The 11146-nt window shown below is 37.0% G+C and overlaps 1 long non-coding RNA gene across 1 annotated transcript in view; it reads left to right on the top strand.

Moving 5' to 3' along the window:
- Positions 1-10096, top strand: part of LOC110267685 — a 16744-nt gene extending 6648 nt beyond the window's left edge. Inside the window, exons 2-3 of the long non-coding RNA XR_002355568.1 lie at positions 9623-9963; positions 10006-10096. This is a non-coding gene — a long non-coding RNA (uncharacterized LOC110267685). The remainder of the gene's footprint in view (positions 1-9622; positions 9964-10005) is intronic.

Genomic DNA, 11146 nt, shown 5'->3' with positions numbered 1-11146 from the left:
TCGCAGCCATCCCTTCCCAGATCCTACTCGGAATACCACAGACAAGGTTTAGACTTTCCAGATCTCAAGAATGGCCGTCCATGGATTCTAACTTATACCACGAAGACTCTGATTAAGGAATCCTAGAGATACTCATTCAATCTAAGGTAGAACAGAAGTGGTTGTCAGACACGCGTTCATAGGTTGGGAATGATGATGAGTGTCACAATCATCACATTCATATTGAGGTGCGAATGAATATCTTAGAATCGGAATAAGCTTGAATTGAATAGAAAAACAATAGTACTTTGCATTAATTCATGAGAAACAGCAAAGCTCCACACCTTAATCTATGGTGTGTAGAAACTCTACCGTTGAAAATACATAAGAACAAGGTCCAGGCATGGCCGAATGGCCAACCCCCAAAACATGATCAAAGGATCAAAAGACAATCCAAAGATGTAAATACAATAGTAAAAAGTTCTATTTATACTAAACTAGTTACTAGGGTTTACAGAAATAAGTAAATGATGCAGAAATCCACTTCCGGGGCCCACTTGATGTGTGCTTGGGCTGAGCATTGAAGCTTTCATGTGTAGAGGCTTCTCTTGGAGTTGAACGCCAGTTTGTAACCTGTTTCTTGCGTTTAACTCCACTTTGCAACCTGTTTCTGGCGTTTAACTCCAGAATGCAACATGGAACTGGCGTTGAACGCCAGTTTGCATCATCTAAACTCGAGAAAAGTATGGACTATTATATATTGCTGAAAAATCCTGGATGTCTACTTTCCAACGCAATTGAGAGCGCGCCATTTGGAGTTCTGTAGCTCCAGAAAATCCACTTTGAGTGCAGGAAAAATACAGAAAAATACACAAACTCATAGTAAAATCCAGAAATGTGATTTTTATTTAAAAACTAATAAAAATATACTAAAAAATAACTAAATCATATTAAAAACCATGTAAAAATAATGCCAAAAAGCGTATAAATTATCCGCTCATCAAAGGACCAAGCACCCCACAGACTAAAGAGGCATATACCTCCCAAAATAAAGGTTGTTGAGTCCTAACTCTTTGATAACCTTTTATCCATTTTAAAAGTACATGAGTATTAGAATTAGAGTCATTTGTCTTTATATCTTTAATTTCCTTTCTTTTATTACTAATTGTCTGCTTTTTATGCCTATTTTATATTATTTCTATTAAATAATAAATAAAGATTAGAGTCTATGCCTTAAAGTTATGAATGTCCTACGAATCCATCACCTTTCTTAAATGAAAAATATTTTAATTACAAAAGAACAAGAAGTACATGATTTCGAATTCATCCTTGAAATTAGTTTAATTATTTTGATGTGGTGACAATACTTTTTGTTCTCTGAATGAATGCTTGAACAGTGCATATGTCTTTTGAATTTGTTGTTTATGAATGTTAAAATTGTTGGCTCCTAAAGAATAATGAAAAAGGAGAAATATTATTTGATAATCTGAAAAATCATAAAATTGATTCTTGAAGCAAGAAAAAGCAATGAATAAATAAGGCTTGCGAAAAAAAAGAGAAAGAAAAAGCAAAAGCAAGCAGAAAAAGCCAATAGCCTTTAAAACCAAAAGGCAAGGGTAATAAAAAGGATCCAAGGCTTTGAGTATCAGTGGATAGGAGGGCCCAAAGGAATAAAATTCTGGCCTAAGCGGATAAACTAAGCTGTCTCTAACCATGTGCTTGTGGCGTGAAGGTGTCAAGTTAAAAGCTTGAGACTGAGCGGTTAAAGTCGAGGTCCAAAGCAAAAACAGAGTGTGCTTAAGAACCCTGGACACCTCTAATTGGGGACCTTAGCAAAGCTGAGTCACAATCTAAAAAGGTTCACCGAATTATGTGTCTGTGGCATTTATGTATCCGGTGGTAATATTGAAAAACAAAGTGCTTAGGGCCACGGCCAAGACTCATAAAGTAGCTGTGTTCAAGAATCAACATACTAAACTAGAAAAATCAATAACACTATCTGAATTCTGAGTTTCTATAGATGCCAATCATTCTGAACTTCAAGGGATAAAGTGAGATGCCAAAACTGTTCAGGTCAAAAAGCTACTAGTCCCGCTCATTTAATTGGAGCTAAGTTTCATTGATATTTTGGAGTTTATGGTATATTCTCTTCTTTTTATCCTATTTGATTTTCAGTTGCTTGGGGACAAGCAACAATTTAAGTTTAGTGTTGTGATGAGCGGATAATTTATGCGCTTTTTGGCATTACTTTTAGGTAGTTTTTAGTATGATTTAGTTAGTTTTTACTATATTTTTATTAGTTTTTATTCAAAATTCATATTTCTAGACTTTACTATGAGTTTGTGTGTTTTTCTGTGATTTCAGGTATTTTCTGGCTGAAATTGAGGGACCTGAGCAAAATCTTATTCAGAGGCTAAAAAACGACTACAGATGCTGTTAGATTTTGACCTCCCTACACTCGAGATTGATTTTCTGGAGCTACAAAAATCCAAATGGTGCGCTCTCAATTGCGTTGGAAAGTAGACATCCAGGGCTTTCCAGAAATATATAATAGTCCATACTTTGCTCAAAAATAAATGACATAAACTGGCGTTCAACGCGAGTTCCATGTTGCATTCTGGCATTAAATGCCAGAAACAGGTTACAAGTTGGAGTTAAACACCCAAAACAGGTTACAACGTGGCGTTTAACTCCAGAAATAGCCTAGGTACGTGTAAATCTCAAGTCTCAACCCCAGCACACACCAAGTGGGCCTCGGAAGTGGATTTCTGCACTATCTATCGTAGTTTACTCATTTTCTGTAAACCTAGGTTACTAGTTTAGTATTTAAACAACTTTTAGAGATTTATTATGTATCTCATGACATTTTTACACTTCACATTGTATTTCTGACGGCATGAGTCTCTAAACCCCATGATTGGGGGTGAGGAGCTCTGCTGTGTTTCGATGAATTAATGCAATTACTACTGTTTTTCATTCAATCACGCTTGTTTCTATTCTAAGATATTCACTCGCACTTCACCCTGATGAATGTGATAAGCCGTGACACTCATCATCATTCTCACCTATGAACGCGTGCCTGACAACCACCTCCGTTCTATATGCACTAGCTTGAGTGTGTATCTCTTAGCCTCCTGGTTCATGATCAAAGTCTTCGTGGTATAGGCTAGAATTATTGGCGGTCATTCCTGAGATCCGGAAAGTCTAAACCTTGTCTGTGGTATTCCGAGTAGGATCTGGAAGGGATGACTATGACTAGCTTTAAACTCACGAGTGTTGGGCATAGTGACAGACGCAAAAGAATCAACGGATTCTATTCCAACATGAGTGAGAACCGACAGATGATTAGCCGTGCGGTGACAGCGCATTTGGACCATTTTCACTGACAGGATGGATGGTAGCCATTGACAACGGTGATCCACCAACATACAGCTTGCTAATGACAAGTCATCTTAGCCTATTTTAACTAGTCTTTTTCTTTTGTTTTCAGTAGAATTATGCACTTTCTTGAGCTACAAGCAAGCTAATTGAGTAGATTTTCATGTTTCCCTTGATTGAACCAACCATATATGAATTCATGCCATTTCATGAGGTTTTGTGCTATATTTGTTGCATATTATGAAAGAATGAAGATCTCATGATTTTGAGCATAGCTTTGATTAGTTTGGTTGATTAATGATAGGTGAAGAAAGCTTGGAAGAGATTTATTTTTCCTCCAAAATATCTCATCAAGTTTTTGGCGCCGTTGCCGGGGATTGATTAGATTGACAATGATTAAGTGAGGTGGTGATCTAGATCAAGCACTTTTTCTTTAATTTTTGACTAACCCACTAACTGTTTGAAGTTTTGTCTCAACCGGCTACACCCAATTTTCAAGAGAATCACTGTGTTTTCTATTGATTGATTCATATGTCACAGGAAAGAAGAACATCCCAACATGAAGCCGCAACTCATTACACTAATAGAGAACAATTGTTCTTATGGTGGAAATCCCTTGGAAGATTCTGAACAGCATCTATCTATTTTTCTGAGGATCTGTGATGTTGTAAATCATGATGTCTACAAGCTCTTGCTATTCCCTTTCTCACTAAAGGATGAGGCAGCACAATGGCTTGAAACTCTCCCCCAAGGAAGTATCACTAGTTGGGATGATCTGGTTGCCAAATTTCTAGCCAAATTCTCTACATCCCGACAAAACATCAAGATGAAAGAGGGAACACATCCATTCATGCAAGGAGAGGAAGAACCATTGCTCAAAGCATGGGAAAAATACAAGAAAGCAAATGACAAAGTGGCTTTCCAAGCATTTTATGAAGGATTAACCCCAGAAATGAGAAGAGCAGTAGATCACTCCTCAAATGATTTACTCAAAGCAACAGCAACTAGTCAAGGAACTGCAAGGTTCAACGACAAGAGAACCAACAACCAACACTCATTGGAGACACCACAGAATGCAACTTTGGAGGAAGATACAATGAATTATGAAGGAGTGAAGGCAGTCATGAATCAAAGCATTCTACACATGGTGGTTAATCTGATGCACAAGAACCATTGGCAAGGTACTAAGTTTGGTGTTCTCACACCAAAGTAAGTACAAAGGCCCACAAATAAATCCTGCATGCTAACCATTGTTTCTAAGTGCTTGGGGAACAAGCAACTTCCAATATCATTGCAGAACATCATACAAGCCTTTGGAGGGATTAAGAATCATCAACCAAAGAAACAAAAGATGAACATAAAGGCCAGCAATGGTGATGAGAAGGAAAGCAAGTGAACTCCAACAGGTTGTATTGTTAAGTGACTGTTTACATCAAATATTGTTGCTATTGCAAGTTGCTGCCTGTCTGCATAGTATAGTTTTTTATACCCCTGCCTGCATGCATATCATGGTTTTCCTTTATAATTCAATAAGCAAGAGGCTTGATCATTCACAACATTCTCATCTTCAAAACTTGTTTGCACTCAATTTTCAAGAAATGCATCACATGAAAGTTCTTTGAAAAGAAGGATTGAGGAATTAAACAATTTTGAGGCAAGCAAAAGATTAGGAGAAGTGGTGGTTTTAGTTGTATGATCATGTATTGAGGTTGCATGCTTGTGAAAACTTGCATGGGAGCTCATAGGCGGGACATGAAGTTCAAAGAAGTATTGTGGAGATTCTCAAAAATCTATTGATCCAAGAAGCAGCAAACAAAACAAAAAGAAAGAAAAGAAAATGCAAAAACAAAAAGAATATGGCCCAAGGCTCTGAGCATCAATTACTAGGCAGAAAAAGAAAGAAAGTTCTATGCTCATTTACTTATCTGCTTCATATCCGGTTCAATCTCAATTCCCTTTCCCTCTTCTGTTTAATGCAATTCAACTTTTCCTTGTTTAAATTCTGCGAATCCATTCCCCAATTCCCTTTACAATTCCAGCTGTTTACATTTCTTGCACTTTAAGATTCCGTAATTTACATTTCTTGCACTTTAAGTTTCTGCTATTTAATTTCTTGTCCTTTACGTTTCAGCAATTTATTTCTTGTTCTCTTTACTTCAATGCAATTTAATTCTGCAAGTCACAAAACCATCAACCAAATCTTGATTCGCTTGACTAAATCAACCACTAAGCTAAAATTGCTCAATCCTTCAATCCCTGTGGGATCGACCTCACTCCCGTGAGTTTTTATTACTTGATACGACCCGGTACACTTGCCGGTTAGATTTGTGTGTTTTGGGAGAGATTTATTTTTCCTCCAAAATATTCATCACTTGCCATGGAAGGAGATCTGTGTGCGTGAAGAAGAAGACAGTAGGAAAGCAGAGATTCAGAAGACAGAGCATCTCCAAAACCTCAATCTGTTCTCCACTACTGCATAACAAGTAACCTTTATTTCATGTTATCTAGTTTTCATAAACAAAAGTAATTTTTATTATTAATCTCTTGACTAAGATTTACAAAATAACCATAGATTGCTTCAAGCCAACAATCTCCGTGGGATCGACCCTTACTCACGTAAGGTCACTACAAGAAAATAAGCTTTTTGCCACGCTTTTAAAGCGTGCCGAAAAGTGCTAAAAAGGGTGCCGACAGCTTTTCGCCACGCTTTTTGAGCTATCGGCACGCTTTTGAAAGGGTCACATCTGCGAGCGTGCCGGTTGCTTTATCGCCACGCTTTTGTAGATCTATCGGTACGCTTTCTTTTTTGCCACGCTTTTAACTCTCGCCACGCTTAAAAGCTTGGCCATATGTATTAACCTATTGGCACGCTTTAAAAACGTACCGAAAAGTGAAAGATATGGCTACGCTTTTGAAGCGTGCCAACAGTAAAAGATATGGTGTCGCTTTTGAAGCGTGCCAATAGTCAAAGAATCATAGACCTATTGCCACGCTGTTAAAGCGTGGCTATATCCCTATCAAATTAAAAAAAAAATCTGATATGCTTTTACAGTACTCTAATGTACTCGAAAAATAATTAAAAATATTAATAAAAATATGTTAATATCATTTAAAAAAATTAATTAATGAAAATTAGTATTACATTAATAAAATTCAAACTAAATTAGCTATATCAATCTCTTATAACCAAAGTAGTTATAAAATACATCGGGATAAAAAATATCAATACATATAAAACTTATTAAAAGTCATTAACTTATTCTATCTCTTTGTCATTTTTTGTGTAGAAATAAAGAAATAAAGAAATAAATATCAATAATCCAAACATAATATTGTTGAGTTTCGCGGTTTATTAGCAAAAAGTCATGATGCTGAATCTTGTAGCTCACAGCATTGTGCTTTAGAGAAAGGAGATGGCCCTCTTGGAAGAACTTCTATCATTTTTGTAGCACTTGAGGATTTTATATTCTTCATGCATGACTATCAATGCAGTTTCTTTACTTCCCATTCTTCTTACCTGCAACAAGTTTAAAAGAAATGCCATGAAAACACACTCAACCATTTTATCTTCAATAATGATTTCAACAAGTCTAAGCACAATTACACAAAACATACTGCAGTTTTGTATTGTAACTATCAGCTTGAAAATGCTTATACCTTCAAAACTACGCAGGAGCAACCAGTTACCTTCCTAGCTTTTCCTTCCGAATCAATCTTGCACAACTGTAAGGAGGGCGAAAAAGATTTATTTAAAGGAAACAAAAGTTTGAGAGGATATGAATTGCACGGCAGAACAAAGTTTCAAAGACTTATCCCAGCCTATTCTCCAAGAGTCTTTGCACTTGGAATTGTCAGCAAACTAACATTATGCTCAGCAGGAGCTGCTGGCTCAGTAGCCATAACAGTTTTCAGATATGAAATCTATGAAAAAAGTGACATTTTTTATGAATCTATGAGAAAATTGAATAAATAAGACATGAGATAAATAAAATGGAACATACCCAGACATCCTTGTTGATAGAAAAAAAGAGCAATCTCTTCTTCACTGTACAGGGAAACAAAACAACAATAATATACCAAAAAATCAGATCTTGTGCTATGAAGCTTTACAGCAAATATTTTCGTAATTTCTGCAGAATAAACATTGACAGTACAAACATATGATAGTACCAGCTACTCATTCAGGACTTGACAAGAAAATCTGAGTCAGCAGAACACACACTCCTAATAACTCATCATGTAACAAAATAAAACACAGGTTTCCATTACAATTTTCCAAGAAAATATGTATGTGCATCATTGAATTTTCTGACATTTTGCAAAAATGTAACCATTTTGTGACAGTTTCTAGCATGTATACACAGGTATGGCACCTTGGAGCCATAACTTAGCTTTATAGCATGCATGCATCAATTATGGAAATCGATAGAATTAACACCTAGTATTTCCCCAACAACCAAATTAATCCATAGAATTAAGAGCTATATAGTTATATATACTACAAACAAGCCAATGACAACTATTTCTCAATCAAATAAGAATTACTAAGATTAAATTTAATCACAAAACAGTAGTGTTAGTCACATATTGAGACAATTACAATTCGGTATTAATAGTCTCTAATGAACAATTCAATTACTACGCATGAATCAAGAACAAACAGAGAAAGACACACCAAAAAAAAAGAAACATACATACAGTGTAGTATGTATACCCCATATACATGCTTTTCATAAGAGGTTCGCTTTTTACAAATGAAATCAATGAGAAAAAGTTAAGAGAAAACCAATGCTACTACTTTTTCTTCAATTCCATAGTGGAACCTTTAATTAATTTGGACCCTGTTGTGTGCACATATGCTTCTACTATCACGCATATTTCTATATATACTAACAAATATTACACCAAACTAACTATATAAAATCTACCTGCAAGACATCTTGTTGTGGAGAAGAAGACAACATAGTAGAAAGAAGCTCAATGCTGTTTCTAGCAACATCAAAAGCTTCCTTAGTTTGTTCAGGAGTAAAAATCTGCACAGGAATATCATCATGCTGAGTCTGGTGTGGAAGATCAAGTTCAGCCTCAGACACCGAACGCAGAGGAGTGAAAATAGGCGCCAAGCTCCCGTTGTCACGGCCAGGGAATCGAATACCCCTTGATTTCAGACTCTGAACCACAAAATGGAAACAAGCAATCAACAATAACACTAACAATAACCCACACTAGCAAATTCAACAGCTAGAGCTAGTAACTAACCCAATCAATTTAGCCTAGGAAAAAGAACTTTGTATACCTATATATACACACAGAAAAAGAACTCAAAAAGAAACAAGATCGCATTAACGAAATGATGATTGACGGAAAACACAACTACTGAAGATCTGAAAATAGATCGTGGAGGTACCTTCTCTGAAGCCGCTCTTGAATCGGAAGGCACGTGACGGAGGTACCTCATCCTGCCAGTGCCAGTGGTCTTTCTGCGGATGGCCTTCACGCTCCAGTTATCTGTAATAAAAAACACAGACTATCAACTACAGTCAACAAGTCTCACATTGAAGGAAACATCATTTCAGGTTCTGTGATTAACCATGATTGAACTACTAATCATAAACATCCCAATATATATATAATTTCATTACAATTTACAAAGTACAAACCACACACCATAGTAATTTTCCATACAATGAAGCCTCAATTTTCCACCAAAAACACCAAACGAAAGAAATCTCAATTTTACCAAAAACACCACACACAATGAACACCAGAAACCCTCCAATTTTCTACGTCACATGAATTTTACCAATTGAAACCACAAACACAAATTACTAAAAAGCAGCATTCATCAGAGATACACGCATTCGAATAATAATAGCAAGAAGAAGTGAGATTAGGATGAAGAAAAGAATACCTAACAATATTCCTATGCTGCATCTCCTTGAGGAGAGAAATCTCGCGAATTGCAGTGCTAGGAATGCCTTCATCCTCCTGCTCAAGGCGAATCTTCTTGAGAGCGATGGTCTCATTGGTAACGCAGTCGCGAGCCTTGTAAACGATGCCGTAGGTTCCTTCCCTAATCTTCTCAACCTTCTCGTACTGCAATGAATGAAGCAAGCAAAAAGCGATGAATCGGAATATGAGGAAAAAGAGAGAATCGCTGAATGAAGTGAGGATTAAAACTAAAATGTGTAGAATCAGGAATCATGAATGAAAATGGAAGAAATTAGGGTTTACATTCATCTTGCGTGCAGTGGGGGAACCGCAGGCGGAGCAGCGACTCTTCTGGAGGTGAAAGCTACGGTGGCCGCACCTCACACAGAGGGTGTGAGTCTTGTTCCTCCTCTTCAATTGACTCGTGGTACTTCCTCTTCTTCTCCGAAGCTTCGATTGCGGAATCGGCGGAGGGCTTCTCCTCTAAGGTTTTCCTCTTCCTCTTCTCCTCGCCGATGGAGGTTCCGAATCCGACGAGGGTGCGTGGACGGAGCAGCGCCGATTCCTGGGTGCGTAGACGGAGCAGCGTTGATGGTGCGAGAGACCGTTGAGAAACAACAAGGGTACGACAGAGAGAGGGCTGGGTGTGAGGGTTAGATGAAGGCAAGCTGGGTGGTGCAACGGTCATCGCAATCGGCAGTGATGAACAGCCGCTAGGTGCGACGGCTTCTAGCTAGGGTTAAAGGAGATTTGGAAATAAAAGTGAAGTGTATGTATGAGGGTTGTTATCACTTCTGCTAGGTTAAAAGTGAACTTAAAAAATGTTAAGTGTGGAAAAAAAAGGTGGGAAATTAAAATTTTGGGGACCTCTATTGGTACGTTTATGCAGGGTGCTTAAATAAATATGAAAATTAAATTTTGGGGGATAAAACTTTATTGGCACGCTTTTGTAGGGTGCCAAAATAAATACAGCATATGGGCTTAAAAAGGTGACTATTGAAAGACAAATTAGCCACGCTTTTTAAGCGTGCCGATTTTTCTCTATGGCCACGCTTTTCAAGCGTGGCAAAAAAAAGCGTAGCCAAATTTCAAATCAGTGGCCATCCTAAAAAAAACATGCCGATTTCCTTCTAAAGCGTGGCCAAATCACAAATCAGTGGCCACCCTCGTAAAAGCGTGGCCATTGACCACTTTTGGGCACGCTTTAAAAGCGTGGCAAGAAAAAATGGTGCCGATAGGCCTTTTTTCTTGTAGTGGGTATTACTTGGACGACCCAGTGCACTTGCTGGTTAGTGATACGAGTTGTGAAAAGTGTGATTGACAATTCATGCACCACTCTTCCACCATGGAATTTTCTTATCATTCTCATCTTGTCACAACAGATTTCATCCTTTGTTTGTCAAATTAAATTATGATGATAATGTTTTTAAACATGTTGGAAGAGTTGGATTTGGATATATGATTAGAGATTGTGTTGGTGATTGGGCGAAAGGGTGTTTTGGTTGTGTTTTAGGAATTAGTATATTAAAAGCTGAACTTTTTACTATTTGGAAGGGTTTGATCATTGTTTATAAAGTTCAATGTCTGTAAAACTTACTCTAAATAGGTCTTCTATCTAACAATTGAAAAGGGATAAATTATTACGAAGAGATGGCTTTTATGAAAGAAATTTTGAATTAAAATATCAAATAGCTTGTGTTCTCCGTTTTGATCTGGTTCAAAGGGAGACTAATAAAATTAAAACCTTAATAGAGAAAGAAGGTGCACAATTAGACTTTGATATGGTGAAGTGGCTTTGCCCAAATAGTTTTATAGTTTCAGTTTTAAAAATGTTAAATTACTTTGTTAACTTTAAATT

The sequence above is a fragment of the Arachis ipaensis genome, chromosome B02 (genome assembly GCF_000816755.2).
Source record: "Arachis ipaensis cultivar K30076 chromosome B02, Araip1.1, whole genome shotgun sequence".
Taxonomy (NCBI): domain Eukaryota; kingdom Viridiplantae; phylum Streptophyta; class Magnoliopsida; order Fabales; family Fabaceae; genus Arachis; species Arachis ipaensis.
Note: the sequence above shows the minus strand (reverse complement) of the source record. Positions and strands in the feature narration are given on the sequence as shown.